This window comes from Podarcis bocagei (genome assembly GCF_964188305.1).
Source record: "Podarcis bocagei genome assembly, chromosome: 1".
Classification (NCBI taxonomy): Eukaryota; Metazoa; Chordata; class Lepidosauria; order Squamata; family Lacertidae; genus Podarcis; species Podarcis bocagei.
The window spans coordinates 53,505,577-53,523,261 of NC_138125.1; the positions used below are offsets into that span (position 1 = coordinate 53,505,577).

Genomic DNA, 17,685 nt, shown 5'->3' on the forward strand with positions numbered 1-17,685 from the left:
CTAATCGCCAGCATTCCCATTTTACGGCAGGTGAGAAGTTAATGATTACAAACTGGAAATTGAACTGACACTTCCCAAGTCCATGGCTAATGTTATATTTTTCAGCATGCATGGATGTTTGTTTACATTATATTCCATTCATGAAACAGTTACGTTTTCTTCTGAATTGGTTCTGTTCGGCTATAATAATCCCAGAGCAGCCATCTCCCACATTTTTCCTAGCCACAGGGTTGGATGTAAACAAACATTTTTGTATTATTAAAGGAGCAGAACAAAAATGGCAGCAACGTCCCTCCTGGGCTATGTCACTTCAGAAAGAATTCCCCAGTTTGCCCATGACAATACTTTGAGGGGCCTGATGTTCTGGGACTCTGCGTACATAAACTAATGAGGAGAGGGGCAAATAACACCAACTCATATGTCCCCTACAATTGTCTAGTTAAATAAATGGCAAAATGTCTGTGACGGTATAAGCACATCATAGGATAAAAAGAAAATGCACATCGATGGCACTGTTGCTGGCTAAATTGCAAAAGCAAAAGAAAATATAATGAGCAATGATGAACCTTATTCATGCATTTTATTTATGCATAAATAATGGCAGAGTATTAACAATGAGAAAATATTTTTTCTCCATTATGCAAAATAAATAAATAAATAAATACATAATGCTGTTATTCGGAACTTGGTTAACTAATTCCCTTGATTATGAGGCTGGTTCACATGTACATGCATGTCACTTGATGAGGGCAACGTCAAACAATGAGTTGTGGGGGGTAAATGGGCCTTTGCTGATAGAGCACCACAGATTGATATGATGTGAGATTTCAATGCTTTTCAGTGGAATCATTTCAGACATGTACAACGCCGTGCCAATATATATCTTCTCAGATGAAACTTTTGCTGAGTTTAGGATTGCCATGAAAATCCGGACAAAGTTGTTGACAACAATCCGCCCAGACGCCATTTTGACAGTCCGATTCCTGGACATATGCGGGGAAACCCAGACGTATGGCAGCCCTAGCTGAGTTCAGTAGAGCCTACTCCAGGTAAGTGGGTATTCACTTACTTCGGAGTGTCATTGGACTCAGTGGGACTTCTGACTAGAAATATATAGAACTGCATGGCTGGTTGGTTGTCATCAGGTATTCAAATATATAAAAACAATCAAGTGACAACCAGGCAGTCAGATCTATATGACGGTGAGAGATGCATGTGAGCTACTTCAGCTGAAAACTGCAAAGGTGATACGAAAGCGCTCTATGTGATGACTTATTTACAAATGCTAGCACTGATTTGATTCTTGCATTGGCCAATAAATGAAAACGCATGGAATCACAGAGGTAGGAGACTTAAAGGCCAACTAGTCCAATCTTCTGCTCAGTGCAATTCAAGATGCAACTTGACAGCATCTGCATCCCTAACAGATAGTCTTCCAGCCTGTGCTCAAACAAATAAGAGTTTGCCCCCTTTTCACCCCCTCCCCAAAACAAGCTGTTCCCCTGTTGAACACCTCTTGCTGGTAGGAAATTTCTCACAATGTCGAGTGGGTGCAAACCAGCTTTAAACTGACTTGTGTTATTACAACGTTGGACATAACATAATGATGGCTGACTGGGAACAGTTAAGGACCACAGGTATGAAGTTTACGGCATGCAATGCCTTAAGAGAGAATATTATGAAAATGATATACAGGTGGTACATAACCCCAGTCAAGCTTGCAAAAATCTACCATTTGCCCGATAACAAATGTTGGAAATGTAAAGAAACTGAAGGTACATTCTTTCACCTTTGGTGGACGTGCCCAAGGATTAAGGCTTTCTGGGAGATGATATATAATGAACTGAAAAAGGTATTTAAATATACCTTCCTGAAGAAACCAGAGGCCTTTCTCCTGGGCATTGTCAGCCAATTGGTGCCAAAGAAGGACAGAACTTTTTTTATGTATGCAACAACAGCAGCAAGAATACTTATTGCAAAGTATTGGAAGACACAAGATCTACCCACCCTGGAAGAATGGCAGATGAAGGTGATTGACTACATGGAAATGGCAGAAATGACTGGCAGAATCCGAGACCAGGGAGAAGAGTCGGTGAAAGAAGACTGGAAGAAATTTAAAGACTACTTAAAGAAATATTGTAAAATTAATGAATGTTAGAAAGATGTTGGATAGAAACTAAGCGGTTTCCAGCTGTAATGCTTTAGGAGATATGAAAAAAGGATTATAAATGGGTAAAACTTTAATGGTAAGGATTTGCTGAACTAACAAACTGAAATGGAATACAAAGAAGGGAAGTATGAGGAGGTCGGAGGAAATAAGGGTATGGAAGTTATGTTATTGAAAATTAATGTGTGTTTTTAACTGTTTTTTATTTTGTATGTTTATTTTTCTTTTTTCTTGTCATATCTTAAAAACTATTAATAAATATCTTTTTTTAAAAAATAAACTGACTTGTGTTTTGCAAATAACACCCATGATTGCAACCCTTATCACCTAGCTGTAAAGGGGCTTCCAGTTCTTCTGATTCAGTGCTTTAATGCTAAGCCAAACGCCCATAAATTAGCTGTAGGAAGAGATCCATGTTTCGCAAGGGCTTTAAGCATCATTGGTGCGACTTTGCATCTATGGCCTGTGCACACAGGTCAAAATGTCCCATATTCATTAGGAAGGCAGGCACAGTGAGAATTTGCAAGGGTTGTGCATCGTTAACATGAAAGTTGTGGCTTTGGGCTGCAGCAATGCTCTATTTAAACATGCTTGTTCCAACTCTAATGAGAAGGTTGGTGATTCAAGCCCACCCAGGGATGGCTGTGGACAGGATTCCTGCATTTCAGGGGGTTGGACTAGATGACCCTCAGGGTCCCTTGCGACTCTACAGTTCTATATTTCTATCTCTCGTTATTTTAGATGTTGCTTAAGCAATTTCTAATAACAGCTGCTGTATTAAATACAAGACACCAAACTAATCCATACAATGGATATATCTCCTGCACCTCCACAGCAGAAAATTCCCTAATACATCATTCTGAAAACCACCCACAACGATGCTTGTTTAGTTCCATGCTCAAGTTTTGAACACTCAACCAAAATATAGTTCCATATTAGAGGTCCTTTCCTTGTAAAATTCTAGCTGCATTGATTTTGTTATGCTGGCTTCAAACTTATATTTAGACCAGGCAGAGCACCAGGAAAAGGTTGGGATGTGTTCTTTTCCCTATATTCCTACCTTTTTTAAAAAAATGAAAATGAAATGGCAACTGCATTCTCTCTTTCTCTATTCAACATAAAGAGCCCAGCACTCCACAACTGCGAGGGAAGCTGATAGTCACACCTCATGGCTTGCCATGATAATGGCATTTATAATAGCACTGAGGCAGCACTTCAGTCAAGTGGTACTTCCATTCTGCTGTCTGTATTGCAGCAATACTCCTCCTCCACTTTAGGCAACAAAAGTTTGAGAAGCTCTTATTCAATCAAGGCAGATCAAGCTGTACCTCATGTGGATTTGGGTGTGCATTTCCCACACCCAAGACTATAGGGTTCACTTCAGTAGTTGTAAGTGCCCACTGCCATGTGTATATGTGTCAGTGTTGTGCAGTTAGGTAATGGTCTTATGGGGATGTAATGGTCTTATGGGGGTAGGGGTGAGGGGTGGGCTCCTTAGATGGGAATGCATATTATGTTGCTCACTTCAAAATATTGTATGTTGGCTTTGCTATACCTGGGGCCTTCCTGCTTTTTTGCCCTGGACTTCTGCCTTGACAGAACTTTCTGCCTTATGTCTTTATACAAGCCTGTTTTACTTCCAGCATTATAACTCCCTGAAAATGAGGCCCAGAAGCTTCTCAGCGCTGCTTTCCTTGAATTATGTGATAGGAATAAAGGGTTTAAGGTCATGCTGGTGTGCACAACCGAGAACACCAGAACACAAAGGTTTTCAGAATGGAGTTCATCTAAAGTAGGTGTGGGCAGGCCAGCCCAAGCATTAGGCGTGCTGAATCAAGTGACTGGTATGTCAGTCTTGTCTACAGTGAGTGACTACTGTTCCTCATGGTTCAGACAGGGGACACCTCAGGCTCTCCCAGGAAATGTCAGGCCTTGAACCTTCTGCGTATAAGGCAGATGTTTCACATTTCAAAGGCAGGCTGCTTACAGTCCTATCCACAGAACAGACCTGCTTAAGTAGGAAAAGATCACACACAAGTATCCCTCGTGACAGCACAGCAACAGCTCATCACAGTCATCAGCTTAGTCTGATGGTCCATGGCATATTACCTTTTCCCATGTCCTGTTTCTGCCTGTTATTTGCCCATAGAGAGTCTGTACATTCAAATATTTCCATGTCATTGGACACTGTGATTCTTTAGCATATAACAACAACAACAACAACAACAACAACAACAACAACAACAACAACAACAACATATTGAAGGTCCCAGGCCACAGAGAAGTTAGGCTGGCCTCAACTAGAGCCAGGGCTTTTTCGGCTGTGGCTCCGATCTGGTGGAACACTCTGTCACAAGAGACCAGGGCCCTGTGGGACTTGACATCTTTCCGCAGGGCCTGCAAGACAGAGCTGTTCCACCAGGCCTTTGGCCAGGGCACAGCCTGACTCCCTCCCTCGGCAATCTTCGCGGAGCTCTGGCCCAATAGTTGCCAGTGGCTTGAATTAATTAATTTTATAATGAATGATTTTAGAGTGTTGTTTATGCTGTACTTTTGTACTGTTTTATTGTTGTTAGCCACCCTGAGCCTGGCTTCGGCTGGGGAGGGCAGGATATAAATAAAATTTATTATTATTATTATTATTATTATTATTATTATTATTATTATTATTATTATTTATACCCTGCCCATCTGGTTGGGTTTCCCCAGCCACTCTGGGTGGCTCCCAATAGAATACAGTGGAACCTCGGGTTACATACGCTTTAGGTTACAGACTCTGCTAACCCAGAAATAGTACCTTGGGTTAAGAACTTTGCTTCAGGATGAGAACAGAAATCGTGCTCCGGTGGCGTGGCAGCAGCAGGAAGCCCCATTAGCTAAAGTGGTCTTCAGGTTAAGAACAGTTTCAGGTTAAGAACAGATCTCCGGAACGAATTAAGTACTTAACCCGAGGTACCACTGTATTAAAAACACAATACAGTATTAAACATTAAAAACTTCTCTAAACAGGGCTGCCATATAGCAAAATCCCACTTCCAGCAGGGCCTTCTCTGTCTTTCCTGTCCATTTGTTCATTTTGGGGGAGTTTTGCAATATGAATTATAGAATTTCCAAGGCCTTTCTTCTCTCTTGAAGGGGAAAGTATAGCAACCCCCCCCCCCATCTTCTGCGTTGTCTTTTTGCAGCCAAGTCAGATTTTCCTTTTCGTTGTTGCGGTCTAATTACACATGAAGGCCGAAATGCTCCTTCAGGCCTGAAGCCAGTTGTTCATGGTCCTGATCCTGGCTTGTCTCACACCCTCTTAGCGCAAAATTTCAAAGCCAGAAACAGCTGCAACAGCTGCCAGGCTGGTTTCATTTTAATTCCTCCTCCCCCACCCTTCCAGCCCTTCCAGAGCCACCCCCTCAATTTTGATCTTGCGGGCTCCCCAAGAGAGGTCTCTCTTGCACACCCAGCACTGCTATGTTCCCATCACCATGCCAACGAATCAGATCCCATTACACTGGGAAGGAAATGCTCCTCCTCTGCCCGGTGAACAGAGTAAAATGGGCAGAAAACGCACTCAAGGTTTGCCACTTGTTTGCGGCTGACAAATTAGTCTTGCATTAAGTTTTTAATGTGACAAGCTTGTTCACTCTTCTCTGAAGATTGCTCAAGCAGGCAGCAGTGCTGGGAGAGAGGCAGAGGCAAAGGGAACAGACAGAAGGTGCTTGGGAGGGGTGGGATAAAGGCAGCCTGTATCTCACCAGAGCAGATGGTGTGTGCGAATGTTTGGATGCATCCCCACTGCAAAGGCACACGGACGCCCCTCTGTCGATGATGGCAAGGCAGCTGGGTTACTATTGCAAGTCAGAGAGTTTCAGATGGTTTGGGAGCCTGGGAGGAAGGGTAATGTGAGTGGCCCAGAAAGAAAGAAGAGATGAGATGCTGGACATCCCCAAAGCTTTCTAGTGGCCACATCAATAGAGATTCTGAAATACTATTGTGAGAATTGATACTTTCCCCTTCAAAGGAAGGGACAGAATGGCTATTTCCACAGAGGGGCATGAGCACATGTGAGACCAGTCTGTGAGTTTGCTTTGCTTTAGCTAGTGTGGTGTCATGGTTAACTGTCAGAGTGGTGGACTAGGACCTGAGAGAACAGGGTTCAAATCTCTGCTCAGCCGTGAAGGCAATCATTGCTCTCCCTCCCTCTCTCCTAACTCACTGGGTTGTTTTGAGGATAATGTTTGGGGGAATGGAGGGAGAAATATGTGTGTTATCTTGATCTCTTTGGAGCAGGCATGTCCAAAATCTGTTTCAGGGGCGCAATCCGGCCGGTTGGTTTAATCCGGCCCCTGTGGCAGTTAATTTCCTGGGCTAAAATCCTTAAAAAACCTCAACAACTCCAACCCTAAAGAAAGCTCAACAACTGTGGGGTACAATTATTAAATTATTAAAAAAGCTCAACAACTTCAATACTAAAAAGGTCAACAACTCTTCTCTTCTCTTCTTCTCTTCTCTTCATCAAATCTGGCCCTCTTTGAAAAAAGTTTGGACACCACTGCAGTTTGGAGGAAAGGTGATCTTACTCTATTCCCTAGAGTTATTAGTACAGTGGTACCTCGGGTTACAATATGCTTCAGGTTACAGACTCCACTAACCCAGAAATAGTGCTTCAGGTTAAGAACTTTGCTTCAGGATGAGAACAGAAATCGTGCTCCAGCGGCGCTGCAGCAGCAGGAGGCCCCATTAGCTAAAGTGGTGCTTCAGGTTAAGAACAGTTAAAGGTTAAGTACGGACCTCCAGAACGAATTAAGTACTTAACCCGAGGTACCACTGTAAAACTGTAATTCTTTATCATTCAGCTCTTCACAACTGGTGACTCCAAAGTCAAACGAAGCCCATCACCAATGTGTGATGGGTCACCCTGCAATGCCTCTCCTCCTTCCCTTGGTATACGGTGTATATCCCTTTAGATAGGGGAAGGTGGCTATCCTATCTCCTCTCCGTCTCCTCTTTACCAGGCTAAACATACCCAACTCCCTCAACCGTTCTTCATAAGGCTTGGTTCCCCGACCCTTTATCCTTTTGGTCACCCACCTCTGCACATGTTCCAGCATGTCAATATCCTTGTTAAATTGGGGCACAGATTTCCAGGTGTGTTTGGAACAAGGCAGAATAGAGAGGTACTGTTACTTCCCTTAGCTGGGACACTAGGCTTCTGTTTATGTGAAAAGTTAACTACATTTCCCAGGGACCTTTGAGGGAAGCCATGTTAAATGTGCTTTAAATGCATGGTTTGTACATAGCCCCTGTGTCAAGCTTGCAATAAAACACCAGTCTGGAGTGTGAGACAGCAACAGGCGAGGGAGGAATAAAGCAGAGAGCCCCCCAGCAAAGAGAACTGACACTTTTTACTCCACTGCCCAGCTTTTAGCTTAAGTTCCCTGGGCCCCTTTTTTATTGTCTCACCTAATTTCTCCATTCAAGCAGAGGCACCTCTGGCATTAGGGGAAGCAAAGTCCCCCACTACTTGCCCTTTGGTTTGAGAAGTAGGGGCATATCCACACAGCGCAGCTGCACAAGTGAATTGGTTCCCAACACATTTTAGGATATTCTCTATGCCTAGGGAAATTTCTGCCAATGCTTGGGGGGGGGGATTACTTCTCCTCTTTCATCTCATCCAAGCACAGTCCCATGGATCACAGTCCACATAGGATGGGGAGCTTCCTCCCACACTGGGTCCCTTGCCGGATTCAGACAGTTGCAAGGGCTGCTGTGCTGTATGTTGTCCCGTGTGACATTAACCAGTGTCAGTCACAGGGAGTTACTGCATTACAAAGAAACCTACAGATGCAATGTTGAATGGGGAAGCTGAACAAAAGGCTTTCCTTTGTTAGAGGCTGCGAGAGTCTCAGGTTCTTTGTCTTTCAGACAAGACCACCTAAGACATCTGGTGCTCCAGGCAAACAAATCCAAATGGCAACCCCCTCCCTTGGCAGTAAAAAAATATGTTAACAATAAATTATAGACACTCCGATGCAATGCCCTTCAATTGCTGCCGAAAGGCAACCGCCTTCCTCTGCCTAATGGTAGGGCCAGCTCTGCTCCCGGGTGCTTTCCTCTCCATCTACTCACCTAATCTGGATAGATCTTTGTCTGCCATACACCACCATCCATTTATCACTCGGTGCCAGTCATTCCAGGGAATCTCTTAATTTTGAGGTCTGTTTAGCACCCATGGGTGGAAGTGGCAGTCGGCTGGCCCTGCTCAAAGCTGGGCAGAGCTAATGTACGCAGGTGTTGAGCAACTTTGAATCACAGAGTGCGGCAGCTTCCCTGCTATTTTCCAGCGTGGCACAGATTGTGTGAGAGGCTGGATTTCATCCTTTTATCTTCTTGTGCTTTGTAACCAGGAGTATGCCCTGCATTGACTGGCACCACCAGAAACTGATATGTCTTTTCCTGTTTATACAGAAACATCCAGAAGGATCTGAGCCCCATTGGATCTTGTTCTGGATTTGGTACAGGCATCCTTCCCACTTATGCACGATTGTGTGTATATGCACAGCACTGAGAAATAAAGAAATAATTCGTTTCAAACCCAGAAAGGGCAGGAGAGTGCCGGAGAGTCCTCGTGGCTTGTGAGGAGACCCTCCCCGAAGCCTGAAGAGGATGTCAATGAGGGTGTGGGAAGCCACAGCTGGGCTTTGTTTTTGCTGTTCAGCCTCCTCGCCTCACAGCTTCAATTCCAGTTGTGGATATTTTGGGATACGGTACTGTCAGGGAACTGCCATCAGAGCTAGAGGCGGAGGGAAGGCTCCAGAGGGATGGCGGAGAGGGTCCCAGTAGGGAGAGAGGCAGCCAGTCCGCTGGGGAAGGAAATCAGCATAACACCAGTAGAGAAGGGGGGCAGATGGGGGAATCGGAGAGGAGGCTCCAAGACTCCTCGCCGGAGACCAGCGGAGAGAGTACGGGTCCTCCGCTGCCCACACCCTCCCTGCACAGAAGGCTTCTGCGCAGGGAGACTAGGCGGAGACTAGGCGTCAAAGAACTTTTGTGCTGGAAGAAGTTCAAGAAACGCCCACTGACGGATTCTGCCAGCGACTGAGACAGTCACGATGCTAGAGGCTGTTCAGTAAGAAAGGGTTCAACCAGGTAACCTCGCCAGGAGTGGCGGCAACTTACGCACGAGCAACCCCTAATTCCATTACAGGTACTTTTGGTCTGGATTGGAAAGAGAGTGGCAGAGAGGGCCTTTAAAGGGTGTTTAGAGGGTGCTCCCAACTTTACGCGATTTCACTTGTGCATGCGGGACCCCAGAACTGAAGCCCTGTATAAGTGAAGAGTCGCCTCTAGCAAAGGGGTGGGGAACCTCTGTCCTGGGGGCCCAAATGTAGCCCCCCAGGCCCCTCTGTGTGGCCCTTGACATTCTCCTCAATCCACACCAGCTCCCCAGCCACGTCAGGCCACGCTTCCTCACCAAACCTGCGCCACACCCTCCTAGGGTGCTTATGCCTGGCTGGAATGCATCCTTAAACTCCGTGCTCAGGATAGCTCAGTCGGCAGAGCACAAGACTTTTAATCTCAGGTTTGTGGGTCTCAGCCCCGTGTTGGGTGAAAGATTCCTGCATTGCCAAGTGTTGGTCTAGATGGCCCTCATGGTCCCTTCCAGATCTACAATTCTATGATTCTGTGAAGATGACTTTGCTTGCCTGGGCAGAGGATAGAGGGGTGTGGGTGTGAAGAAACTGGACTAGCATACAGAGGTAAAATGTACATCCGTTGCTCCACCCAACATAGCCCATGGAATAAATGTGGGCCTCAGGCTGAAAATGCCCCCCACTTCAGCTCTAGTTGTTTGAGACGTGAGCAGCAGAGGAAGCTTCCTCCTTCTGCATGGGTTGAGGCCAGAGCTTTAGCTTCCAGAGCTTTAGCTTCTATCCATTGAGAATGGATAAAATGCAGTCCTATAGGGAAGGGATGTATTTATGGAATTTTATTTCAGAGACTGTTCTCTCTCTCTCTCTCTCTCTCTCTCTCTCTCTCTCTCTCTCTCTCTCTCTCTCCATGTGTGTGTATTGGGTATCTTATCCTTCAAACAAATTCCCAGGGCAGCTCAACTGAGCCAAGTCCTTATCAGTTTAAACTTGCTGAACTGATAAAAGTGCAGGAAGAAGATGCATGCCACGCATCTCTCTCCCTCTTAAGATGCCAGCAGGCTAACTGGGGAGAATGCAATGTTTCAGATAGCCTGGGCCCCATCTACACTGAAGCCTTGCTTGTGATGCATCGCTCTCCTAGCATTTTTTATGAATGCAATCGCTGCTCCCGGGGCACATGTTGTGGAATATGATGCTGTTGCATCTCTCCGGCTACGCCTGCTGAAATTCCCTCTTCCACACCAAGCCCTCTGACTGTCCTCTTTGGGATTTGGCTTTTTGGGATGTGGCACTATGGTCTAAACCACTGAGCCTCTTGGGCTTGCTGATCAGAAGGTAGGTGGTTTGAATCTGCGTGATGGGGTGAGCTCCCGTTGCTCTGTCCCAGCTTCTGCCAACCTAGCAGTTTGAAAGCATACCAGTGGAAGTAAATAGATAGTTACCGCTGCAGCAGGAAGGTAAATGGTGTTTCTCTGCACTCTGGCTTCTGTCACGGTGTTCTGTTGTGCCAGAAGTGGTTTAGTCATGCTGGTCACATGACCCAGAAAGCTGTCCGTGGACAAACACCAGCTCCCTCGGCCTAAAAGCGAGATGAGCACTGCAACCCCATAGTTGCCTTTAACTGGACTTAACCGTCCAGAGGTCCTTTACCTTTATCTCTCTACTTCTAATATGAAGAACCAGAATCTAAAGAAGTCCTTTAGTGCGTTCCTGAAAACATGTGAACATTTAGTAGAATTTCCAACTTCCTGCCACATTTGAATAGCGAGAGCGCACACACATCTCATGTGCCACATGTCCCTCTCCCCAAATCTGCTTGAGGGAGAGTTGAGAGATGCCACAGTTGGGAGATTGTTCTGCCTGATGCTTCCACTGGTGGAAAGATCACCTTAGCGTGATGCTGAATTCCACCCTTTTATCTGCCATATCAGATTTCCGAGTTTAAAGAGTGCCTTCAGCTCCATCAGTGATTCTGTCTAGGGCTGCCAGAAGTCCAAGATTGCCTCTTTTTTCTGCATATTTTAGCTCCTTAGAATACAACAGATGTCTCTTATTTCACACCACAGCTCTTTGGGACACAATAGATGTCCGTCACTTGCCACATTACAGTTCAGACCATAATGGATGTCCCCTGTTTTAGACACCATTGTGCTCTGGGACATCCCTTATTTTTGAAATGTTTATTTGATATCTCTGTTGGATCTTCCTAAAGCTGCTAAAAAGGAGTTCTTTAGCTCTTTACCCTTCCCTCAATATTGGGCAATGTGAAATAGGCTGAAACACTGAGTCAGACTAGGGAGAGACTGTGGCTCAGAGGTAGGACTTGTATTGTGAGTGCAGAAGGTCCCGGGTCCAATCCTGAACATCTCTTGGTAGTGCTGGGTAAGACCCCTTTCTGAGACCCTGGGAACCAGCTGCCAGTCAGTGTAGCTGGGGGAACCATTGACCATGTTGGCTGGAATTCAACAGCTGAAATCCAACAACCTCTTGATGGCCGCAGGCCCCCATCTTTGGTGTAGGAGACAATCCTTACCTAAATGAATTGATGGCCTGATCAGCTATAAGGAAACCAGGCAGCATGAACACCTGTGAGAAAGAACAGGCTTGAGGTGTTAACAGGACAGGAAGAGATTACTAACTAAGGACTTCAGGTCCATATATTGCATGGTCAATAGGGAGCACCCCAGTGTGGTGTAATGGTCAGAGCCCAGACGTGGAGGCCTGGGTTAAAATCCTTGATTGCCCATGAAACTCATTGGATAGCCTTGAGCTGGTCATTACTGCTCAACCCATCATACTTCATAGGACTAAATCATACAGAGAGCTCATTTGGTAGAGCACGAGACCCCTTAATCTCATGGTCATGGGTTCAAGCCTCATGTTGGGTGAAAGATTCCTGCATTGCAGGGGGTTGGACTAGATGACACTTGTGGCCCCTTCCAGCTCTACAGTTTTATGATTTGCTCATTTATTTAGGTGCATGCATACCCTGCCCACTAACTGAAACTCTCAAGGTGTCTTACAGTATATTTAAAACACAATAAAATAGACAATAATATAACAGTCACTGCAACAGGGCAAATGTGTATATAAGCCCCATCCTCACCCCGCCCCCCCATCTTCCAACAAATGCCATTCTGTAGCTTATTCTCCTGGCTTAGAACTTTCTGTTGAAGCAGCTAGAAATTAGCCCCACACAGGCCAGAATTTCCTCACTGGGTGGCTGCTGCTGCTGCCTCTCACAGCCACAGCCTTGGTGACAGATGCAGGAGGTGCTGGGGAGGCAAAGATGGTACAAGCCTTCCTCCCAGTTCTCAGTTCTCCCAGTTCACTTTTGCATTTTATAGCTGCACTCACAAGACTGGGCCTGGCCATAACCCACCTGCCCCCCCCACAATGGAGTTGACACTTGGGGGGCAGATGCAGGCTTGGATAATGTGTGAAGTGGCCTGCAGCAGAAATCTAGGAAGATTTTGTCATGCATCTCTGGTTGATGGGTTCTGTTAATTTCTTCTTTTTCTGCTGCTGCTGCTTCTCGCAGAATGCATTTCCCATCATAGAAGGCAATCTGTTCAGACTGCAGAGTAGACACTTCACCTAGGAGCTTGTATAACTATTAGTGCGATGGGTGTCTTTGAAAGAAAACTAAGTGATGAGATCCTGCATCGGCAAAAGGCAACATCAATTTTTAATAGCAAGCATCAGCATTTGTAAAAGTCACGTAAGGTGGGAAATCGATGGAGTTCTAAAACGGGCACAACCAAAGAGCAAGCGAAAAGGCCACCCCTCCTTTCTCCGGCAAAGGAAGAGAAAACAGGGTGCTGAGTCCGACACTGCTTGGAATAGAAGATGAAAGCTCCTGGGGGCAGAGGGGAGGGTGAGGCCTTTTATGGAAAACAAAAGGCAGCAAGGAGAGGTCAAGCTTGGCATAGAAATCTGGAGTGAGGGCTGGATGTATTCATCCCTTCTGGTTGTAGAACCAATTCAGCTGTACAGAAATAGCACTTTGTGCTCTTCTTTCTGATCAAGGTGGATGGATGCAGAAAGAAGGCAGGACCCTCAGAAGACAGCGCCGTGCAGAAGGATTTCAGCATGTGGCGCTTGCATGGCAAATTGTGGGTGTGTACACACAGGCATAAGCCGCCTTCTGCACTGCCTTCTGCAGAGCCAACTCCTTGGGGCCAAGGTCCCTTCGCCCCCTCAATAAAATATTTGAGGGGGCGCCCTTCCAAATTGATGGGTATTGCCAAACAAATGACGTGTGTACTGCATGTTGTGACAGATTATGTGGAGTGGGGCTTACCTGCCCCCAATACTTTGTTCAAGTTGGCACCCCTGCCATGAGGGTCTTATGCCATTGTTGGACAGCATTTGTGTAGCCGCTATACACCCACACCCACACACCCCACCCCGCACAGTTCCATAAAGAGTCACCTGAGAGATACCTAAGCCATTTGGTATAGGGGAGGAACTACCTTGAAAATAATTAAGGTTTTCTAAAAAAAAAAACATATTTCCACCAATGTTTTGCTCTTTAAAAGGAGGGGCAGAAGTATTTGTGCTCACAGCTAAGACTGCTGAACAGACTCTGGAGCTGTTGTGGGGGCAGGATTATTGCTATTTGTTTTTTGTACCTTTATTTTAGATCTTCATGTGATATATGTGGAAATTGTTCAGTTTGCTTGTGTACTTTTAATGTTTTATTTATTGTATTTTTTCATGTTGTAAGCTGCCTTGAGCTTGGTTTGAACTGCGGAAAGGCAACAAACAAATAAAATTATGTATGTATGTATGTATGTATGTATGTATGTATGTATGTATGAAAAGGACAGGCATAAATAGCCACCATCATTTTTTCCCTCCTTTGTACTTTGAACACAGTTGAAAAGGGGCTGGCTTTCACCATTTATTATTAGTTTATCAACATCCTGAAGCTTTGATCAACTTCATGTTGTGATCACTATAAATTTTTTCCACCCCAAACCATATTATTTAACTGATTAGGATGGCAATTTGATAGATTTGAGGTGCATCCATTTTGTGCCTTGCCCTTTAAAAAACATAGCTGCATGTTGCCCTTTAAGAAGCCACAATGTTGAATCAGTTGGTGTAACAGGGAGCAGACATGTCAGGATCCTGAAGTGCCTTTTTTGCACTCCTCATTCAGTATATCAAACTGTGTCATGTTTCTTGTACCTGCCTGGTAGGGAGGCTCTGAGCATACTGTACCATGGGTGCTTTGCAATAAAACGCACTGAAGTCTGTTATTAGCCTTGTGTGGTGCCAGAACAAGCAGCCTCTGAGCACACGCAGAATGCCCTGCCAAAAGGAAAAAAAATATTTAGGCATGAGGTTGCCTGCATGGTATGAGGGAAGAAAGCCTGGGGGCATATGCTGAGTGCAGCAATTTAACTGTGCATGCAGCCTGCCCTTCCAAACATCCGATATATCAATAAACTTGTAGGATATATTTTTTTTAAAGGAGTGCAGTGGGGCTTGAAAGGGGAGGGAGCAAGGAAACTAATGTGTGCAGACAGCAATGATTTAACAACCATTCACACTGCCTACATAGTGTGCAGGTGTGGACACTTGCAAAATGATGTCTATGAAAGTGCTTTTAGGAAACTCCAAACTGAAGCGCTTCCAAGTGCGTATCTACTTTAATTCTCTGCTCTGTACAGCTAGTAAATGTGCCTACAGAAAAATCAAATCTGAACAACCCCTTTGTGACATAAAACTATCATAGGGAAGGATTTTCAGCACAAATCAGAAGAGGATTGCACCAGCAGAGAAATGGTGGTCAGGATAAATTTTACAGGAGTATCAGAATAAACGCCCAGACCACCCAGAGTGATAATGGGTGTCTGTCTCCATTGCGTGTAATTTGGGCTAAACTGAAACCTTCTTCCTTTAAAAGCAGCACTGTCTTTGCTATTGATTTCAGTAGGAATCGGTAATGTATACCCTGCAAGGTGATGTTTGCAATGCATACATTGCAGGGCAGTATATACATTCTGAACAGCAGCAAGTTTGAATCAGTGGGAAATATATAATTTCTATTGAGAATAGAACCAGATGTAAAACCAGCCCTCCTCTTGATGATATGGCAGGGGAGAAGTGGTAACAAATATTCAAATTCAGTATTCTGTATTGGACCATATTTTTATTCCTGTAGGAGTGCAACAACTTTATATTCTTCCTGACCCCCCCCCCAAAAAAAACCACACCTTTGAAAGACAGAATAAAAAGGAAAGTTATGGGGGGAAATTGGTTGCTAATACTGATGCTTTGTGGCAGTAATTGAACTGTTTGCAAGGGAATCAAACTTATTTTCTGAAAGGAGAGCTGCTGTTACAGGTAACTCGCAACTTATGCTTAGTTAACATATGCAGGAATTTTTGAGCACTGCCATGGAGGTGGAGGACATTATGCAGATGGCCAAGCAAGTGGTGGTGATGGGTTTGTTGGTGTCATCCAGGAAAAACTGCAAAAGCTAATTGAGGGCCAATGAGTATTGGTTGTTTAAGAGATGGAGAAACTGGTCGTATTAAGTTCAGAGTGCAAGGATGAGGATGGGGGCAGTGCTGGAGGAAGGGGGTGTGGGGTGTCATCACTGAGGGAGGTGACAAAATGAGTTTAAAATAAAAAATTGGGCTCACGAAACTTTATAGGAGTGACGTGGTGGCTTAGGTGCCTGTGGGTTCCGCACTGCCTGGAACAGCAGTGTGGGACTTGCGTCTGCCTACTACCTCTCCCTCAGCCACCCTACAGATGAGGAGGAGGCGGTGGAGAGGCTCCAAGTGTCAGAGAGGCTCGCCCCACCCCCATGGGTGGCTCGTCCCGCCCCCAGCTGCAGGACATGCTCCCGCACCAGGCACCTGAGCGGCTAGCTACGCCACTGGATGGGGGTGGGGAGCATGAGCTAGCAAGCTGCAGGAATTGTCTCAACTCTTCCAAGTTATAAAGATCTGATTGCAGAGTTTGATCCTTCCGTAGAATGCAGCTTCAAGTTCCTCTGTGGGGCTCCAGGCACTCTGAGACCATACAAGGAAATGTTTGATGAGCTCAAGAGACAACAGCAGTAGCTGCCAATCACCATGTTCCTCACTAAGAAAGCACCAGCAGCAGCAGATGTGCCCAAGCAACCCACCTCTGGGTCTGAACCACAGCCAAGCACTTCTTCTGGCTACTGGTCAATCCCCTTGGTCATATCTGTAGCAGCATCCAGCCAGGGAGAGAAGGAGGAAGACTAAGAGGTACACTGGAAGCTACATTCATCCCTCACCAGTTAGTGTTGTGATTCCCCTCCTCCCCAGTTTTCTAGTTTTTTATTTTTTTTAAAGTGTTCTGGCTTTACACAATTTGGCTTATAGGCACGCTAGCCCAGAGTGTAGCCCTCACATAAGTTGTGAGTTACCTGTACTCAGTTTTGTGGGTGATCCTGACCTTTCTCCTCAAGGTGGCGCTCCTGTTGTGCATTTCCCAGCCATCAGACCACAAATGTTGCTGAGACAACCTGATCTCTCTCCCAACCTGCAATAGTATGTTGAGTGCTGTGTGGGTTGGATTTTGTAGTAGTGTTACAGGTAGCTACTGGATAGTTCCCATGACATCTTAATTGAAAGATGTCATGCACCCACCATTTCACAGCCACCTTGTGGCCCCTCCTTCTCCAATTCATCTGCCCTTTTCAAATAAAAAGGGTTCATGTCAATTTCATACTCCTTCCTTTGATCATAAGGAAGTGATGTTGACCAAACGCTGAGAACAGCCTTCCTTTGATGTGCAACCTCTCACCTGGGGAATTTATATAACAGGGAGAGGGATTTGAATTGGGATTGCACAAGAAGGGAAACTGCAATTGAGGTACAGTTAACCCATGTGTGCCAGGATAAGCCTTAAAACCTTAGGATGGGTAATGAATGGCAAGCTCATGAAACCTTCAGCACATAGAACATATAGGATTATGCATTTGACCAGTGAACACTATTTCACATGAGTCCAAAATGCAGGGCTGACGTATGCTTATACTTGCACTCTGTCCAACTCCAGCAAAGTATTGGTCCACAAAAAGTATCCTTGTATTGCATCTTGGTTTCTCTGGAAGCAGCAAGGCAGCGACTGCCTTTACCAAGGGAGAAAGGAAGTTGGATTCAAAAATGCCCTTCTGCTTTGTTTGTGACCCTTTCAGGCCTTAGGGAAGCCCTGCAGCTACAACACTGTGTCTTCCTGTTCATGCTAGGATCCTTCTAGGCTTTTTCAAAGCTGATGTGGCACAGCTGGGAGCAGTCTCCTCTGTTGTGCCTTGAGGTGGTGGAGAATGTGCAGATCACTTCTCAGCAGACGAAAGAGGGAAGGCAAGAGGTGAGAGGG

At 45.3% G+C, this 17,685-nt stretch overlaps 1 protein-coding gene across 1 annotated transcript in view; it reads left to right on the plus strand.

The window, feature by feature from the left end:
• Nucleotides 1-861: 861 nt before the first annotated feature.
• Nucleotides 862-17,685, plus strand: part of CHST1 (carbohydrate sulfotransferase 1) — a 60,471-nt gene continuing 43,647 nt past the window's right edge. The window contains exon 1 of the transcript XR_014001210.1: nucleotides 862-1,049. The gene's annotated coding sequence lies outside the window, so the exon portion shown is untranslated. The remainder of the gene's footprint in view (nucleotides 1,050-17,685) is intronic.